This window comes from Panthera uncia, chromosome F2, assembly GCF_023721935.1.
Source record: "Panthera uncia isolate 11264 chromosome F2, Puncia_PCG_1.0, whole genome shotgun sequence".
NCBI lineage: Eukaryota > Metazoa > Chordata > Mammalia > Carnivora > Felidae > Panthera > Panthera uncia.
The window spans coordinates 53,172,963-53,193,832 of record NC_064812.1 but is presented as its reverse complement, the minus strand read 5'-3'; the positions used below and the strand labels follow the sequence as shown (position 1 = coordinate 53,193,832).

The window sequence follows — 20,870 nt, the reverse complement described above, 5'->3', positions numbered from 1 at the left end:
CATGCCATGCCACGCCACGTCAAGCCACGTCATGCCACGCCAAGCCAAACTCAACTGAACCCAACCCAACCCAACCCCAAACTGTGCTTTGAATTCCAGTATCTTTCAGAACTCCCAAGTCAGAGGAAATTGTTTGCAATGATTTACCCTAACACAAATAAACGTTAAGGGAGAGGGAAGGAAGAAAAACTTGCCAACTCATGAGCTCACTTTTCTCTACTAACTGCCTGTTTTGGCTGATCTGACAAAAATACTTTATTTCCTCACAGCGTTTCTTACATGCTTGTGGCAATATTTTGAAACATGAAGAAGTCCTCTTTGCTTCCACACGCAGGCCTCTCGGACTCTGGTTCCCTGGGTATGATCCTGAGTTTGGAGGTGCCCCAAGTGACAGAAAATTGGCAGGTTCCTCATCACTGATTCCTCACCAGCTCTTTGGGTGGGGAAAGGAGTTCTGCCTGGGACTTGGCTGAGTTCTATGCTTGGCATCCTGGCCAGTTACTCCAAGTTCAAGGAACTTGACAGACAGAGGCTGTTTGTCTGGTAAAAGATGTGAACGGGCCAGGTTGGGCCTGCCATCTCACGCCAGCACATTCTGTCTTCTTCTGGGGAAGCTTAGTTTCTGATCAGGCTTACTATGGCTTTGTGGGAAGACTGCCCACCAGGAGTGGCATTGGTCTTGAGATTGGGATGAGCCCTGGACCCCTCAGGTATTCCAACCCAGACAGTCTCCCAATGACCTACAGTCGTAGTGGCAGTGTATGAGTGTGTGTGTGTGTGTGTGTGTCAAATAATAAACAGTTAAAAAAAAAAAAAAAGACAGAAGGCTTAGACAGTGTTCCAGGAAACAATCTGTGGTAGGCTAGACTAGTAAAACCCAGCCAGTTTAATTTCTAAATTTGTGATTATTATTCTGTATTTTGTATTTAACCCCCTATAAAGAGTTAAAAAGTGAGAAAAACTATGTATGTATGTATAGCTTTCAAATACCAGCCAATTTCAACTGCTATGAGGTCATCAAGAGAGTTAGTATTCCAAGGATTAGAGATTATATGTTGTTTTTTATATAAAAAAAGAAACTTCATGTGGATTTTTTAAAAATCCTATTTTTTAACAGCAAAAGCAGCATATGCCATTGTTGAAACTTTGGGAAAGAAAATAAACAAAAAGAAGAAAACTGAAGTCCTGTCTAATCTCTCCATCTAGATATAAGATTACACTGTTTTGTTAGGCAAGAGCTGGCTTTGAATTAGGTAGAACAGAATTTAAATTATGGGCCTAACAGTATGACTCAGAGCAAGTTCTTCTCGCTAACCACTGATTTTCTCAGTGAAACACCTATCCTATAGGGGTGTTGGAGGATTGTGGTAAAGCTTTGGGCACAAAAAATAATTGCTGATTGATCATATCTGTATTTTATTTCTTAGACTACTGATCATAGCTCATTATTAATTTTGTTTCAGAAAATGAGCTCATTTAATTAGTATCAGACTCCTTTCTTTCCTGTGTTGCTATTACGTGAATTTATGGCTTCAGTGTTCTCATTATTGATTCTATTGCTTGTAATTGTTTAGGAGAAGATGTATATAGGGCCATATTTTATAGTGAGCAAGCCTGACTTCATGACTCCATTATTTTTGGCAGTAAGTGATGTTGAGGCAAGTCTGAGACCAACTTGATTTTCTTCCTTACATGTAGTGTATTTTGCCTGATAGATGCCCGAAGATTTTCATCAATTTCAGTGGCATACTTAGGATAAACTTTGAAATTGACATTCTAATTTAATTGTTCTTGTTCCTGGAACACAGTATTCACCTTCATCTATAGTTTCGTAATATCTTAAAATTCAGATAATTCTCTTGTATTTTTGAATATATGGTCTATTTTGAGAGTTTTCAGCTCCGATGTACCAATTGTTCTTATATTGGATTATGTTTATCTACCATATATTGTCTTTTATATAATTGCTTTAATTCTTTCATTTGCATTTACTGGGTCAATAATTTAATTTTCAGTTGTTTTTAATCTGTTTTAATTTTATTAGCTCTAAAATGTTACTGCTTTTGTCTTTCAATTTGTTTTCTTCATCTAGACATTGTCTTTGTTAATCTCAGTTCTTTGCTATCTTACTGATTGGTTATTTTTTATTCATTCGATCATACTATAGTGAGAAGAGAGTGCTTCTGTTGCTTGAGTTAAAGTTTTGTATAAGTTGGGGCGCCTGGGTGGCTCAGTCGGTTGGGCGACCGACTTCGGCTCAGATCGTGATCTCGCGGTCCGTGAGTTTGAGCCCCGCATCGGGCTCTGTGTTGACAGCTCAGAGCCTGGAGCCTGTTTCAGATTCTGTGTCTCCCTCTCTCTCTGACCTTCCCCCATTCGTACTCTGTCTCTCTCTGTCTCTAAAATGAATAAACACTAAAAAAAAAAATTAAAAAAAAAAGTTTCGTATAAGTTAAGCTTTTTGTCTTCTGTGTGCGATGATCTTTTTTTCCCTTCATTTTCTTCTCAAATCTTTTAAGCCAAAAGTTTTTATTTTATTGTATTCTATTATATATTTTTAATTAAAATTTTTATTTTGAGATACTTATAGATGCACATGCAGTTGTAAGAAATAATACAGAGATATAAAATCTCTGTATTATTGTCAATTTCCCTCAATGATAACATCTTGTAAAAACTATAGTACAATATCACAACTAGGATATTGACATTGATACAGATTTCCCCAGCTTTACTTGTATTTCTGTGTGTGTGGGGGGGGTGGGGTGGGTGGGTGTGTATTTATTTCTATGCAATTTTATCATTTGTAGGTTGGTTTGTTCACCACCATAATTCCATCAGTGTAAAGATCTGGGTTGTCCTTTATGACCAGAATTTACCTATTTTGGATATTTATATAGATGGAATCCTATAGCATGTGATTCTTTGTGGCTGATTTTTTTCCATTAATGTTTCAAGGTTTGTATATATTGTAGCATTTATCATTACATTGTTTTTACTGCTGAGTGACATTCCATTTTATTGATATACCACATCTTATGAATCCATTCATTGGTTGATGGGACATTTGGGTTGTTTCTCCCTTTTGACTATTATGAATAATACTGCTGTGTACATTCATATACAAGTTTTTGTGTGGAGATGTGTTTTAATTTGTCTTGGGTATATTTCTAAGAGCGGAATTGTCCGGTTATATGGTAACTTTGTGTGTAACTGCTCGAGGAATGGCAAGACTGTGTTCAAAGTGGCTGCACCAATTTACATCCTCACCAGCAATGTATGAGGCTTTTTTTTTCCTTAAGTTTATTTATTTATTTTGAGAGAGAGTATGAGCGGGTAGGGGCAGAAACAGAGGGAGAGAGAGAATTCCAAGCAGGCTCCGTGCTGAGTGGAGAGCCTGACACAGAACTTGAACTCACAAACCCTGAGATTGTGACCTGAGCCAAAATCAAAAGTAGGATGCTTAACTGACTGAACCACCCAGGTGCCCCAATATATGAGGCTTCTTTTTTTTTTTTTTATTAAAGATTTTTTTACATGTTTGTTTATTTTTGAAAGAGAAAGAGAGAGAGAGAGAGAGAACAAGAATGAGTGGGGGAGGGACAGGAAGAGAGGGAGACACAAAAGAAGCAGGTTCCAGACTCTAAACTGTCAGCACAGAGCCTGATGCGGGGATGGGACTCATGAACATGAGATAATGACCTGAGCTGAAGTCGGACGCTTAACCCACTGAACCACCCAGGCACCGCTCCAATGTATGAGGCTTCTAATATGTCCACATTTTCACCAGAATTCATTATTATATATTGTTTTCGTTGCCCCCCCCCCTTTTTTTTTTGCCTTAAAAAAAATTTAACTCCATTACAGTTAACATACAGTGTTTTATTAGTTCAGGTGTCAGAATGTTTCATGTAAACTTGAGAAGAATGTGTATTCTGCTGTTTTAGGATGGAATGTTCTGAATATATCTGTTAAATCAATCTGGTTCACTGTGTCATTCACAGCCACTCTTTCCTTGTTGATTTTCTGTTTGAATAGTCTGTGCATTGATGTAAGTGGGGTGTTATAACACCCCACTATTATTGTATTACTATAGATTAGTTTCTTTCTTTTTTTTTAATGTTTATATTTTGTGAGAGAGAGCACGAGTAGGGGAGGCGCAGAGAGAGGAAGACAGAGGATCCAAAGCAGTCATGGTGCTGACAGTGACAGCAGCCAGCCCCATAAGGGTCTCAAACCCACAAACTATGAGATCATGACTTGAGCCACAGTTGGATGCTTAACCAACTGAGCCACCTAGACGCCCCACTATCAATTAGTTTCTTTATGTTTGTTATCAACTATTTTATGTATTTGGGTGCTTTCATGTTAGGTTCATAAATATTTATGGTTATTATGTCTTCTTGTTGGATTGTCCCCTATATTGTGATTATAGTGTCTTTTTTGTCTCTTGTTACAGTCTTTGTTTTAAAGTTTTTTGTTTGATATAAGCATTGCTACCCTGGCTTTCTTTTTACATCCATTTGCATTATAAGTGATTTTCTATCCTTTCACTTTCAACCTGCATAGTTCTTTAGGTCTGAAATGAGTCTCTTGTAGGCAGTATATAGATGGATCTTGTTTTTTAATGCATTCTGTCACTCTATGTCTTTTGATTGTAGTGTTTAGCCCATTTACATTTAAAGTAATTATTGATAGGTATGTACTTAATGCTATTTTGTTACTCATTTTATGGTTGTTGTTTTTTTTTAATTTTTTTTTTAGTGTTTATTTATTTTTGAGACAGAGAGAGACAGAGCATGAACGGGGGAGGGTCAGAGAGAGGGAGACACAGAATCTGAAACAGGCTCCAGGCTCTGAGCTGTCAACACAGAGCCCAATGCGGGGCTCGAACTCACGGACCGCGAGATCATGACCTGGGCTGAAGTCGGCCACTTAACCAACTGAGCCACCCAGGCGCCCCTATGGTTGTTTTTATAGTTCTTCTCTGTTCTGTTCTTCTCTTGCTGTCTTCTCATGGTTTGCTGGCTTTCTTTAGTGATGCAAACTTGGATTCCTTTCTCTTTACTTTTTACCTATTTATTATTGGTTTTTGATTTGAGTTTACTGTTAGGTTTATATGTAACATCTTAAGCATATAGCAGTTTATAAGGTGATGGCCGCTTAAGTTTGAACCCATTCTAAAAGCGCTACATTTTTACTCTTCTCCCTCCTAACATTTTTAGGAATATATTGTCAGAATTTATATCCTTTTATTTTATGAGTTCTTTAACTGATTTTTATAAATATACGTAATTTTACTGCTTTTGTGGTTCCTATTTTTTTTTTCTTTACCAAGGCCTTTATTTTTCCAAGTGTTTATTTAAATTATAGTTAACATATAGTATAATATTGGTTTCAGGAGAGTATAGTGATTCATTACTTGCATATAACTCCCAGTGCTCATCACAAGTGCCCTCCTTAATACCTATCACCCAATTAGCCCACCCCCCACCCACCTTCTTCCATCAACCTTAAGTTGGTTCTCTGTCATTAAGAGTCCCTTATGGTTTGCTTCTTTTCTCCCCCTCTCCCATATGTTCATCTGTTTTATTTCGTAAATTCCAGATATGAGTGAAATCATATGGTATTTGTCTTTCTCTGACTGACTTATTTCACTTAGCATAATACACTCTAGCTCCTTCCACATTGTTGCAAATGGCAAGATTTCATTCTTTTGGATGGCTGAGTTATATTCCATTATATGTGTATGTATATATATGTATACATATATATATATATATATATATATATACATATATATATATATATACATCCATTAATAAATGGATAAAAAAGATGTGAGATATGTGTGTGTGTATATATATATATATATATGCATATATATGTACACACATACAGACACACATATCTCACATCTTTTTTATCTATTCATTAATTGAAGGACACGTGGGCTCTTTCCATAGTTTGGCTATTGCTTACAGTGCTGCTATAGATATCAGGGTTCATGTAGCCCTTTGAATCTGTATTTATGTATCAATTGGGTAAATACCCAGCAGTGCAATTTCTGACTCATAGGATAGTTCTATTTTTAACTTTTTGAGAATCTCTGTACTGTTTTTCAGAGTGACTGCACCTGTTTGCATTCCCATCAACAGTGCAAGAACGTTCCCCTTTCTCTGCATTCTCGCCAACACCTGTTCTTTCCTGTGCTGTTAATTTTAGCATTCGGACAGATGTAAGGTGGTATCTCCTTGTGGTTTTGATGTGTATTTCCCTGATGCTGAGTGAGGTTGAGCATCTTTTCATGTGTCTGTTAGCTGTCTGGATGTCTTCTTTGGAAAAATGTCTATTCACGTCTTCTGCCCATTTCTTCACTGGATTATTTGTTGTGTTTTTTTTGTTTGTTTGTTTGTTTGTTTTGGTGTTGAGTTGGATAAGTTCTTTATAGATTTTGGATACTAACCCTTTATCAGATATGTCATTTGGAAATGTCTTTTCCCATTCCTTAGGCTGGTTTTTAGTTTTGTTGATTGTTTCTTTTGTTGTGTAGAAGCTTTTCATCTTGATGAGGTCTCAATAGTTCATGTTTGCTTTTGTTTCCCTTGCCTCTGGAGGTATTTCTAGTAAGAAGTTGCTACAGCCAAAGTCCAAGAGGTTGTTGCCTGTGTTCTCCTCTAGGATTTTGGTGGTTTCGTGTCTCATGTGTTAAGTATTTCATCCATTATGAATTTATTTATTTTTTATTTTTAATTAAAAAAATTTTTTTAGTGTTTGTTTATTTTTGAGAGAGAGACAGAGCACGATGTGGGTAGGGGCAGAAAGAGAGAGGGAGACACAGAATCTTAAGCAGGCTCCAGGTTCTGAGTTGTCAGCATAGGGACGGATTCGGGGCTGAAACCCATGAACCACGAGATCATGACCTGAGCCGAAGTTGGATGCTTAACCAACTGAGCCACCCAGGTGCCCTGCATTTTGAATTTATTTTTGTGTATAGTGTAAGAAAGTGGTCCAGTTTAGCTCTTTTGCATGTGGCTGTCCAGTTTTCTCAATGCCATTTATTTAAGAGACTGTCTTTTTTCCATTGGGTATTCTTTCCTGCTTTGTCAAAGATTAGTTGACCATATAGTTGTGGGTCCATTTCTGGGTTTTCTATTCTGTGACATTGATCCATGTGTCTGTTTTTGTGCCAGTACCATAATGTCTTAATGACTGTGGCTTTGTAATATTACTTGAAGTCTTGTATCGTGAAGCCTCTAGCTTTGCTTTTCTTTCTCGGGATTTGCTTCGGCTATTCAGGCTCTGTTGCGGTTGCATACAAATTTTAGGATTCTCTTTTCTAGCTCTGTGAAAAATGCTGGCGGTATTTGGATAGGGATTCCATTACATGTGTAGTGTAGATTGCTTTGGATAGTATAGACGTTTTAACAATGTTTGTTCTTCGAATTGACAAGCATGGCATTTTTTCGCCATTTCTTTGTGCCCTCTTCAATTACTTTCATAAGTATTCTGTAGTTTTCAGAATACAGATCTTTTACCTCTTTGGTTAGGTTTACTCCTAGGTATCTTATGGTTTTTGGTGCAATTATAAATGGGATCAATTCCTTGATTTCTCTTGCTAGTGCTTCATATTGGTGTATTGAAATGCAACAGATTTCTGTACATTGATTCTATACCCTGTGACTTTGCTGAATTTGCTGACTTTGCTGAATTACTAATTCTAGTAATTTTTTGGTGGAGTCTTTCTAGTTTTCTACATAGAGTGTCATGTCGTCTGCGAATAGTGAATGTTTGACTTCTTCCTTGCTGATTTGGATGCCTTTTTGTTGTTGTTGTTGTCTGATTGCTGAGGCTAAGATTTCCAGTACTGTTAAATAGTAATGGTGAGAGTGGATATCCCTGTCTTGTTCCTGACCATTAGAGGGGAAAAGCTCCCAGTTTTTCCCCATTGAGGGTGATATTAGCTGTGGGTCTTTCATATATAGCTTTTATGATGTTGAACTATGCTCCATCTATATCTACTTTGTTGAGGGTTTTTATCAAGAATGGATGCTGTATTTTGTCAAATGCCTTTTCTGTGTATGTTGAGAGGATCATATGTTTCTTAGCCTTTCTTTTATTAATCTGGTGTATCATGTTGATAGATTTGTGAATATCGAACCACTTCTGTAGACCAGGAATAAGTCCCTCTTGATTGTGCTGAGTAATTCTTTCAATGTACTATTCAATTTGATTTGCTACTATCTTTTTTCAAAAAATTTTAAATACTTATTTCTGAAAGAGAGAGAGAGAGAGGGAAAGAGAGGGAGAGAGAGAGAGAGAGAAAGAGAATAGAAAGTGAATGAGTGGGGGAGGGGCAGAGAGAGAGAGAGACACAGAATTCAAAGTGGGCTCCAGGCTCTGAGCTGTTCAAGCTCTGTTCAAGCCGACACCAGGCTCGAACTTATGAGCCATGAGATCATGACCCAAACCAAATTTGGACGCTTAACCGACTGAGCCACCCAGGCGCCCCTGAGTTGCTACTATCTTGTTGAGAATTTTTGCATCCAAGTTTGTCAGGAATATTGGCCTGTAATTCTCATTTTTACTGGGGTCTTTGCCTGGTTTTGGAATCAATGTAATGCTGGCCTCAAAGAATGAGTTTGGAAGTTTTTCTTCCATTTCTATTTTTTGGAGCAGTTTGAGAAGAATAGGTAGTAATTCTTCTTTAAATGTCTGGTAGAATTCCTCTGGAAAGCCATCTGGCCCTGGACTTTGGTTTATTGAGAGATTTTTTTTTTTTTATTACAATTCAATTTCTTTGCTGGTTATGGGTTTGTTCAAATTACATATATCTTCCTATTTCAGTTTTGGTCATTTGTATGTTTCTAGGAATCTGTCCATTTCTTTCAGATTTCCAAGTTTGTTGGCCTATAATTTTTCATACTATTATCTTAAAATTGCTTGTATTTCTGTGGTGTTGATTGTGACATCTCCTCTTTCATTCGTGATTTTATTTATTGGGGTTCTTTTTCTTTTCTTTTTGATAAGTCTGGCTAGAGGTTTATCAATTTTATTAATTCTCTCAAAGAACCAGCTTGTAGTTTTATTGATCTGTTCTACTATTGTTCTTTGTTTGTTTGTTTCTATATCATTTATTTCTTCTCTAATCTTTATTATTTCCCTTATTCTGCTGGCTTTAGGCTTTATTTGCTGTTCCTTTTCCAGTTCCTTAAGATGTAACGTTAAGTTGTGTATTTGAGACTTTTCTTCCTTCTTGAAGTAGGCCTGTATTGAGTATACTTCCTTCTTAGGACTGCCTTTGCTGTGTCCCAAAAGTTTTGGACTGTTGTGTTCTCATTTTCCTTTGCTTCCATGTATTATTTTATTTCTTCTTTAATTTCTTGGTTAACCCCTTCTTCTTTAGTAGCATGTTCTTTAATCTCCATGTATTTGTGCTCTTTCCAAATTTCTTCCTGTTGTTGACTTCAAGTTTCATACCATTGTGGTCTGAAAATATGCGTGTTATGATCTCAGTCTTTTTGTACTTGTTGAGGGCTGATTTGTGACCCAGTATGTGATCTTTTCTGGAGAATGTTCCATGTGCACTCAAAAAGAATGTGTATTTTGCTGCTTTAGGATGACATGTTCTGAATATATCTATTAAGTCCATCTGGTTCAGTGTGTCACTTGAAGCCATTGTTTCCTTGTTGATTTTCTGCTTAGATGATCTGTCCATTGCTCTAAGTGGGGTGTTAAAGCCCCTTACTATTATTGTATTATTATCAATGAGTTTTTTTATGTTTGTTATTCATTGATTAATATATGTGGGCTCCTTCAAGTTGGGAGCATAAATATTTACAATTGTTATATCTTCTTGATGGATAAACCCCTTAATTATGATATAATACCTTCTTCATCTCTTGTTACAGTCTTTGGTTCAAAATCTAGTTTTTCTGATGTAAGTATGGCTACTCCAGCTTTCCTTTGACATCTATTAGCATAATAGATGGTTCTCCATCCCCTCACTTTCAATCTGCTGATGTCTTTAGGTCTAACATGAATCTCTTGTAGGCAGCATATAGATGTGTCTTTTTTTTTTTTTTAAATCCATTCTGATACCCTATGTCTTTTAATTGGAGCATTTAGCCCATTTACATTCAGAATAATTATTGAAAGATATGAATTTAGTGCCATTGTGTTACCTGTAAAGTTGGTGTTTCTGGTGATGTTCTCTGTTCCTTTCTATTCTTTGTTGCTTTTGGCCTTTTTTTCCCCCACTCAAGGAGTACACTTTAATATTTCTTGCAGGACTGGTTTAGTGGTCACAAACCCATTTAGTATTTTTTTGTCTGGGAAACTCTTTATTTCTCCTTCTATTCTGAATGACAGCCTTGCTGGATAAAGTGTTCTTGGTTGCATGTTCTTCCCATTCAGCCTGTTGAATACATCATGACACTCCCCTCTGGCCTGCCAAGTTTCTATGGACAGATCTGGTGTGAACATGATCTGTCCTTCTTTGTATGTTAAAGACTTTTTTTTCTCTTGCTGCTTTCAGGATTCTTTCCTTGTGTTTGTATTTTGTGAATTTGACTGCAATATGTCTTGGCGATGCCCAGCTTTTGTTGAATCTGATGGGAGTTCTCTGTGCTTCCTGAATTTTGATATCTGTTTCCTTCCCCAGATCATGGAAGTTTTCAGCTATAATTTGCTCAAATAAACCTTCTCCTTTTTCTTTCTCTCCTTCTGGAACTGCTGTGATACAAATATTATTATACTTTGAGGAGTTAACGGAGTTCCTTAAGTCTGCATTCATGATCCAGTACCTTCCTTTCCCTCTTTTTTTCAGCTTCATTATTTTCCATAATTTTATCTTCTATATCACTGATTTGTTTTTCTGATTCATGCATCCTTATTATCAGTGTATCCATTTGGTTTTGCATCACAGTTATAGCATTTTTTATTTTGGCCTGACTAGTTTATATTTCTTTTATATATATAGTAAGGGAATATCTTTTGTCTTCTATGCTTTTCTCAAGCCCAGCTAGTATCTGTATGATTATTGTTTAAAAAAAAAGTATTTATTTATTTATTTATTTATTTTATTTTATTTTTTAAAATTTACATCCAAATTAGCATATAGTGCAACGAAAATTTCAGGAGTAGATTCCTTAATGCCCCTTACCCATTTAGTCCATTCCCCCCCCCACACAACCCCTCCAGCAACCCTCAGTTTATTCTCCATATTTATGAGTCTCTTCTGTTTTGTCCCCCTGTCTGTAAAAAAATTTTTTTTTAATGTTTATTCATTTTTGAGAGAGAGAGAGAGGGCAAGTGAGCATGAGTGGGGGAGGGGCAGAGAGAGAGGGAGACATAGAATCTGAAGCAGGCTCCAGGCTCTAAGCCAGCAGCCCAGAGCCTGATGCAGGGCTCAAACCCATGAACTGCGAGATCATGACCTGAGCTGAAGTCAGATGCTTAACTGACTGAGCCACCCAGGAGCCCCTGATTCTTGTTTTAAATTCTGGTTCAGACATCTTACTTGTATCTGTATTGATTAAATCCCTGGCTGTGACTTCTTCCTGTTCTTTCTTTTGTGGTGAATTCCTCTGTCTTTTCATTTTGTCTGGGTCACTATATTTTATGTTTGATTTTTAGAAAAGCCTGTTGTGTTCCTGCTCCAGAGCGTAATGGCTATAATAAGAAGAGGTCAAAAAAAAAAAAAAAAAAAAAAAAAGTAATCTAGATCCTATTTCCCCTAGATCTGAAGTTTTGAAGCACTCTATGATCAGTAGACTTGGTGCATGCAAGAGGTTTGTGCTGGCTTTCTGGGGGTAGGGCTTGCTCCTCAGACAATGTTGCCCTTACAGAGATATGCCTGCAGCATGCAGGGAGGTGGGGCTTGATGTAAGCTGCTCTGGCTTCCACTGGATCGTGCTGTTTCGCTCACTGAAGTTGGTTAGTGCTGATTGGTGGGGAGGAAAATGGCATTGCCCTGCTTTCTCAACCCTAGGGTTGGGAGTTCCCTCCTACCACTCTTCAGAAAGACCTCACAGAAGAGCAAACAGTCACCTCTCTTGTATCCCCAACTTCTACCAGATCCGTGCCTTCACCCTGCCTTCATCGTTCAAGGGACGATGTAAGCTTAGGGTCCCGCTACTCCTCCACCATCTTAACTTCTTTCCTGTGCCTTCTACTTTTCTTAATCCTGCTCGTGGTCTTTCCTTTCCACTCAAAAGGTTCCCTTTAACATTTTTGGTAGGGCTGGTTTAGTGGTCATGAATTCCTTTAACGATAGTCTTGCTGGATACGATAGTCTTGTCTGCAGGCGTTCTTTTTCCCCTAGTACTCAGAATACATCATGCCCCTTTCTTCTGGTCTGCAAAGTTTCTGCTACAAAATCTGATGATAGCCTTATGGGGTTTCCCTTGTACATAATTGTTTCCTCTTGCTGCTTTTAAAATTCCCTCTTTATCACTACTTTTTGCCATTATAATCACCATGTGTTTTGGTGTGGGCCTCCTTGGCTTGATTTTGGTGGGGCCTCTCCATGTCTCCTGGATCTGGATTACTCTTTATTTCCCCAGATTCAGGAAGTTTTCAGCTATTATTCTTCAAATAAATTTTCTGCCCTTGTTTCTCTCTTTTCTCCTCCTGGGATCCCTATAATGTGAATGTTATTACACTGGGTGGTATCATTGAGTTTCCTTAATTTATTTTCATTTTTTATTATTGTTTTCCTCTCTTTTTTAGCTTGATTGCTTTTAGGCTGATTCGCCTTACTGTGTCGTCCAAGTCACTGATCCATTCTTCTGCTTCCTCTGGTCTACTGTTTACTCCCTTTAGTGTATTTTTATTATTATTATTTTTTAATTTTTTGTAACGTTTATTTATTTTTGAGACAGAGAGAGACAGAGCATGAATGGGGGAGGGTCAGAGAGAGGGAGACACAATCTGAAACAGGCTCCAGGCTCCAAGCTGTCAGCACAGAGCCTGACGCGGGGCTCGAACTCACAGACTGCGAAATCATGACCTGAGCCGAAGTCAGCCACTCAACCGACTGAGTCACCCAGGCGCCCCAGTGTATTTTTAATTTTAGTCATTGAGTGTGTCATCTCTGGCTATTTTTCATGCTTCCTGTTTATTGAGGCTCTTACCGAGGTCCTCCACTCTTTTCTCACATCCAGTGAGTATCTTTTTGACCATTACTTTAAATTCTTTATCAGGCGTATTACTTATCTCTGTTCCATTTAGCTCTCTTGCTGTGATTTTGTGCTGTTCTGTCATTTGAGATGTATTCTTCTGCCTCCTCATTTTTGTCTAAATTTCTGTGTCTGTTTCTGTGTTAGGAAAGTCAGCTATGTCTCTGGGTCTTATGAAGAAGAGGTCCTGTAGTGCCCTGCAGTGCCACGTCCCCTGTTCACCAGAACTTTGCACTTCAGGGGTGTCTCCTATGTGTGTTGCCTGCATCCTGCTGTCGTGGCTGAGCTGCTTTTTCCTTCAGTCCTGTAGTCTGCAACTGTGTGTGTTTTTAGTGGGCCAGTCTGGGGCCAGCCTTGGGCTTGAGTTGTGTCAGACCAGGTACGTGCCAGAGCCACGAGCACCAAAATGCAGGGCACTTTTCCCTGTGTTGTCCCCTGAGGAGCTTTTGTTGTTAGGCAAGACCTACGGTCGCATTCCATGTTTGCCCCTAGCCCACATCTAGGGCTGCAGTCTTGGTGACTGATGTGTGTGGTTGCCTTCCCATCTTGTGGCAGAAGTCGCCTTGGAGTGATGCTGGCCCCCGTCAGGGCTGCTTGCACACTGCCAGGTTTGTGGCACCATTTTGGATGGACTCCTGCTGAGGGCATGTTGGAGTGCATGTCCACAGGGGAATGCAGGCCAGGGCACGCTGTTAGCAAGATGGGTGGATAGTGTCTGTGCTGTGCTCGTTTTTGCAGGTGTCCACGTATCTAGGCTGGGGGCAGGAGAGGGAAATGGTCCCTGCCAGCAACTTTGTTCCTGGAAGAGTCTCCCAAAGATCCTTGACCCTCTAGCACATGCTCTGAGATTAGTAAACAAATCTTCCTCCCACATCCTCCAGGTGTTTTTCAAACTCCTGCTTCTGTGCTGTATCTGGTATCTCAGAGGGGCTGTTTGTTATGCTGTGTGTTTAAGGGTGGGGACTCAGTTTCCTATCACCCTCCAGCTTTTCCAGAGTGAAGCCTGATGATTTTTGAAGTTCCAGGTATGAAGTCCTACTGATTTTAAGAACTCATAAAGTTAGGCCCCTCCAGTTTTCAAAGCCAAATGTTATGGGGACCTTCTCGGTACAGGCCTGCTGTGCCTGGGATGCCTGGTGTGGGATCTGCTCCTCTCCCCTCTCTGTGCACATAATGTCCTACCCTCCTGTAGACAGTCCTATGGGTCAGTTTGTATCCCAACGATGTCTCCACCCATCCTATCCTCTTCGATGTGGCCTCTTCTCTACATTTAGCTGTGAAGAGTCTGTTGTGCCAATTTTCAGGTCATTTTTTGGGGCTATTTAGGTGTGTCTGTGGGATGAGATGAGCCTGGGCTCCTACTCTGCCATCTTTCCCAGTAGTCTCCTATTATCTACTTTTTAAATTAGAGACATCCTGGTGTGCGTGAAGTAGTAGGTTTTTAATTTTAATTTGCATGTCTCTGATGGCTGACAATGTTGAGCACCTTTTCATGTGCTTTTTGGCCATTCATATATCTTCTTTGCCCAAATACATATTCAGATTTTTGCTCATTTAAAACGTTGGGTTATTTCCTTATTATTCAGTAATACGAATTTTATATATGTTCTAGATATAAGTCTCTTGTTAGTTACATGATTTAAGAATAATTTCTCCATCGCTTCTTGGCCTTTTGGCTAAGATCAAGTGAAGTATCTGTTCTTATCAGTTTAATATCTGATACGTCCTCTATCCGAGGACAATATATTAAATGGATTTTTGGAGCCAGGAGATGGAATAGGGGCTTGCTCCCGTCCACTCTGCGCATCGACCCGGTATTGCAGTACTTCCGGGAACGGGGCACCCCCCTTCCTTAAAAAAAAAAAAAAAAAAAAAGAATAATTTCTCCAATTTTGGGGTTGTCTTTTTACTTTCTTGGTGGTGTCCTTTGAAGCATAAAAGTTTTTAATTTTGATAAAGTCCAATTTGTCTATTTTTTTATTTTACTGCTATTGCTTTTGTGTTATTTTTTTTTTTTTATAATTTTTTTTTCAACGTTTTTTATTTATTTTTGGGACAGAGAGAGACAGAGCATGAACGGGGGAGGGACAGAGAGAGAGAGGGAGACACAGAATCGGAAACAGGCTCCAGGCTCCGAGCCATCAGCCCAGAGCCTGACGCGGGGCTCGAACTCACGGATGGCGAGATCGTGACATGGCTGAAGTCGGACGCTCAACCGACTGCGCCACCCAGGCGCCCCATGCTTTTGTGTTATTTTTAAAAAACCATCTATTCCATAGTCATAAGGATTTATGCCTGTGGTTTATTCTAAGAGTGTTGAGCTTAATTTTTTATTTATTTATTTATTTATTTTTTAATTTTTTTTTTTAACGTTTTATTTATTTTTGAGACAGAGAGAGACAGAGCATGAACGGGGGAGGGGCAGAGAGAGAGGGAGACACAGAATCGGAAGCAGGCTCCAGGCTCTGAGCCATCAGCCCAGAGCCCGACGCGGGGCTCGAACTCACGGACCGCGAGATCGTGACCTGAGCTGAAGTCGGCCGCTTAACCGACTGAGCCACCCAGGCGCCCCGAGTTTAATTTTTTATACGGGGTCAGGCAGGGGTCCAATTTCATTCTTTTGTATGTTGAGGTCCAATTGTTTCACCACCATTTGTTGAAAGGACTATTCTTTGCTCATTGCATTGTCTTGGTATCCTTGCCAAAAATCAATTGACCATAAATATGAAGAAACTCTCAATTCTGTTTTCTTGAGCTACATGTTATGCTTATGTTAGTTGCTGATACATCTTCCCTGTCTGCGTGTGCATGTGTGCATTTTTCCTCATGCCCCCGGTTCTCCGGCTTATGTGACTACTTTTATTTATTTATTTATTTAAAAATTGTTTTTTTGATGTTTATTTATTTTTGAGAGAAACAGAGACAGAATGCGAGTGGGTTAGGGACAGAGAGAGAGGGGACACAGAATCCGAAGCAGGCTCCAGGCTCTGAGCTGTCAGGACAGAGCCTGACGTGGGGCTGGAACTCACGAGCCGTGAGCCGAAGTCCGATGCTCAACCGACTGAGCCACCCAGGCGCCACATGTGACTACTTTTAGATGTCATATCTCCTCTCTCTGCTCTTCTTCAAACCCTGGTAACCACCATTCTACTTTCTGTCTCTAGGAATTGTCTGTTCTAGGTGCCCCATATAATTAGAATCATAAAATATTTGTCCATTTGTGGCTGCCTTGTTTCACCTAATATAACATCTTCCAGTTACATCCATGTTGTAACATGTCAGAATTTCCTTCCTGTATGTGGCACATTTGTTTATTCATCTGTTAATGGACAGTTGAGTTGTTTCTACGTTTTGTTGGCTATTGTGAATATCCTGCCACAGACACTGGTGTACAAATATTTGTTCAAGTCCCTGCTTTCAATTTTTGTGTGTGTATATGTCCAGAAGTGGAATTGGTGAATTAGGTGGTAGTTCTATGCTTAATTTCTTGAGCACCTGCATCAGTATGTTTTAATATTCCCCAGGTGACTCCAGAGTGTAGCCAAGTTGACTCCCATTGTCATAGAGTCTTGCCTGATTCCTTCAGCTAAATGTAACCTCTTCCTCTTCTGATCTCAGCTAGCATTTTAATGAACTTTTCTTATAGTGCCCATTTATTTATTTATATTACTTATTTATTTGTATTATTTATATCATTGTAGACACTATTTGTACTAAATGCTGAGTATATGATGACAAACACCCCCCCCCCAAAAAACCCCTACTTTCATGAAGCTTGCAGTTAAGTGGAACAGATATTAATTATGAAATCATATAAATGTATAATTATAAACTGATGTATATAAAATATAAATTATATCTGCTATAAGAGAAAGAAACACGGTTCTTTTGAGGGCAAATTAACAAAGAAGCTGACCTAGACTGGAGGAAGGGGTTGGGAGGCTTCCCTAAGAAAGAAATGCTGGGGTTTAATTCTAAAAGATAAGGAATTATGTAAAAATGTAGTGAGAAGGAAGGTCATTCCAGGTAGAGCAAATACAGATTTTATGGATATGAAGAAAGTCAGTTTGGCTAGGATATGGGTAGCAAGGGGCCAATGCTGCAAGATGAAACCAGCTATTTGCAGGGGACGGACCATTCAAGACCTTGAAGATAGTTGAATGATTTTGGTCTTTATTCTAAGAGCAATGGGGAGCCATTGAAAGGTTTTGAATAGTGGGGTGACAAACACAGATTGGCATTTTGGAAAGATCTTTCTGCTGCTGTGTGGAATAGGGACTGAGTGGGGTTAGAGTGGTCCAGGTGAGAGAAACTAGTTCCTTGGACAAGAGAGGTAGCAGTGGTGATGGAGAAGTGTCACAGTTGTGAAGTAGTTAAGATTGATGGTCCTTGATGATGGATTGATATAAGCAACCAGGGGTCAAGGATGATATCTACTTTTCTGACTTTCCCAAAGCTTTGAGATTGTAATTATGCTTGATTACACTTTTGGAGTGCCCTGCACAAAATATAGGTTCACTGAATAATAATCTTCAAGTGAATTAATGAGTCAATAAACCAACCATTATATTATATTGAACACACCCATATCAAGCATCCCTAATAGTATTATCCTCTAGATTATTTTTTTCTGCAGATGGATATGTGCGTCATTGTCTCAAGTGAGTTAAATTCAGAATGTTTTCTTCTGCTATAGTCAGCACTGTGCCAGGCACTGGGAATACATATATAGATAATATATTATCTGCCTATGGGTACCTCTAAATACAGTGGAGAAAAAGACAAATAATTACAACAAAATATAATTATAGTAATGTACACTTTAATTGCAGAAGGAGTACAGAGGAAGCAATGATTAATTTATTTTCCTAGGAGAGCTAGTAAGGTTCCCAATGTAGAAATTTAAGTATAGCATATTCCAAGTGGAGGTTTTGTGTGTGTGTGTGGTTTTTTTTTAATGTACGTAGATGTTTTAGGGAATGGCAAACTCACTATGGTTAGAGCAATATCACCAAGGTGGGGAAGGAGGTAGGAAAGAGGAAGGGAGAGAGAGAGAGATTTGGCCAGGGTCCTGAGCATCATGGTAGCATAGGGACTGGGAAGAGTGAGAAGGCCGAAGTATATTCCATGGTATACTGGCTCTAAGATACTTTTCTAAGTCAAAGGGCTTCATGGTCAAATAACTTTGGTAAACACTGATAATTACATCTTGGAGGTTTGTATGCACATTGGCATATGAAAGGCTCTGCAGAATAGAAATTAGTTTTAATTTGTTCAATCCAGTATTTCCCAAACGTATTTGATAAAATTCCTTTTCTCTCATATTACGTATCACACATATTGACATCCTGAAGTAGGTAGAGTTAGGCAAATGGTATATTGGGCTATAGATTAGAGATGGTTTATGTGGTTTTGCTGTCATTAGGGTCAAGGTGTAGAATATAATCATATACTGGTGAGTATATTTGGTATTACAATAAATCTTTCAGATGGAATTTTGAGCTGAGCAGGGCATAGTATAGAGCAGGGGTTCAGCCCTCCTAGCAGGAGGCAAAAGAGGAGAGCCACAGATTGAATGTTTACTGAAACACGCAACATGCTACTCCAAGAGTAGAAAAGACCATGTGGTTAGACTCCTAATTGCCAGTGACCGTGTAATTAGAGGATTGTTTTATAGACACTGTGAGACATTGTTAAACTGAAGTAGTGACCACGTTGTCATTATCGCTAACTTATTTAGTGTCATTTTGAACTCTTAATACCTTTACCGCCCAAAATTCGAGTTTTCAAAGGGTTCCACGAATAGAAATAGTCGAGTCATTGTTACTTCTTTGATATAATGTTTGAGGGACACCAGAATATCAATCCCAATTTTCAGTAACCAGCAACAGGGTAGATGAACAGATCCAGGCAGACGGGCAGAGCTCAGGGGCCAGGGATCTAGGCACAAGGCTGTTGTTTTTCCATGTCCAGCATCCATTTCTCCATCTGGTAAAATATCCTGATTTTCCTTTTGGGAGTAATTTCCTGATATTTGTTGTGGGTACTTGAGTATACAAGAGCCATCGTATCCCTATATAGGAGAATAGCACATCATTCTTCGTCAAGCTTCGCTATTGCTCTTCTGTTTATAAAATCTTTTGCTACCCAATGACTCATGCATTTCTCCTATGAAGATTTTGTCCTAGGGAGCAAAGCCTTTTTACATTTTACAAGATCCTTCCAATGGGCCCTAGACAGTATAGGTCACATTACTGGGACTAAGAACAATTGAATTAAATGACTAGATCTAGCATAAAATATCTCTTCCATCAGTTATAGAATTGCTAAGTCACTTGACTGCAATGTAAGGAATTGTAGGCGTGCACACCAGAGTCTACCCAACTCTTTTATTTCCTTTGAATATTAGTCATATAGGTCTTTTCTTTCTGGCTTCTTTAGGATTAACCATAAATTCAGAACATAGGGCACTCTGGCAGCCTCACTATTATTCTCTGAAAAAAATAATATTGTCTTGGAATTTCACTCACCAAAATTTGCTTTTGCTTTTTCTAGGGTTAAAGTTTGTAACTCTTAGGGTGCTTTCAAACATTTATTTGATCTTTTGAAGCTCATGTAGTTATTTTAGGTCTAGAGTAAAATCATTCTTCCCTCTTTCCTTAGATTGTTTTTAAAAAACAAGAAATTTTTATTTTATTGTCCTCTATGCCTGGCATATGCCTGGGAGCTCATCTAAGAAGATCAATTCTATCTGGTGAGTTAGAATTTTGGAGAGAGAACTTTGGTTCCAAGATACTCCTCTTTCTTTGACAATTGTAACATGATCCAAGCTTCACTTTACATTTAAATTCTCTCACTTGGGTGAGACAAGTTTATCGAAAATCATATGTACTTTTAGATGAGTCACATACATTTTGTCCTTAATTCAGATACTACTACATTAATAGAGACGCAGGAATAGAATTCTACTAATCCATTAGGAAGCGTCCTTTTTTCCCAAAGTAAAATGTAAAAGAAATGTAAACAAGTCCTTGATCCAATAGAATAGATCTGATTTTTGCTGTTGGGAGTGGTAATAATCGTAATAGGGAGGATGTTAGACAAGCACAACTTGTTTCAATAAAACTCACTGGGATTTAGGAAGGGAAGACCATGGCTTTATAGATGTTTGAAAATGTTGGAAGGTTCTAGTGCCAGGGAAAACAGAAAACAGACACAGATGTCATCTCAGATTTTTTCTAAAGGTCTCAGAGACGTTTACCCTTCATGCATTTGTATTAGAGCACGAGGATGGACTTGATTCTGGCTTGCATGTAGGCAGGGAAACAGAAGACAAATCACCAACACAGAAGCTTACCAGACCAAGACTGGATTAAGTAGGATATTAACATGCTGTACTTTATATGAGAAAGCGGGTCATTGATGGGATCCGAAGGAAATCTATAGCATGGCAGGTGGAGTAACACCCCCATTGATCTGAAACCAATTGGATTTTCCTAAGAAAAAAGAGACATTTCACACTGGTAAAAAAAAAGGTCTAGCTCATTTATTTAAAAAAAAAAATTGTGAAATTCCTACCGGGCACGGTTGTAGGTGATAGAAATAGAGTGTGAAGAGATACTCCCTGCCCTTGTGCGGTTCACATTCTGGTGCTATTATTTATATAAATATATATAAATTATAATTTTT

General features: G+C 38.6%; 1 long non-coding RNA gene and 1 other non-coding gene across 2 annotated transcripts in view; both read left to right on the top strand.

The window, feature by feature from the left end:
• Nucleotides 1-20,870, top strand: part of LOC125924834 (uncharacterized) — a 66,954-nt gene that overhangs the window by 19,125 nt on the left and 26,959 nt on the right. The window lies entirely within an intron of this gene.
• LOC125924991 (U2 spliceosomal RNA) lies at nucleotides 14,838-15,029 on the top strand. Its single transcript, XR_007458655.1, has one exon. It is a non-coding gene; the product is annotated as a U2 spliceosomal RNA (small nuclear RNA).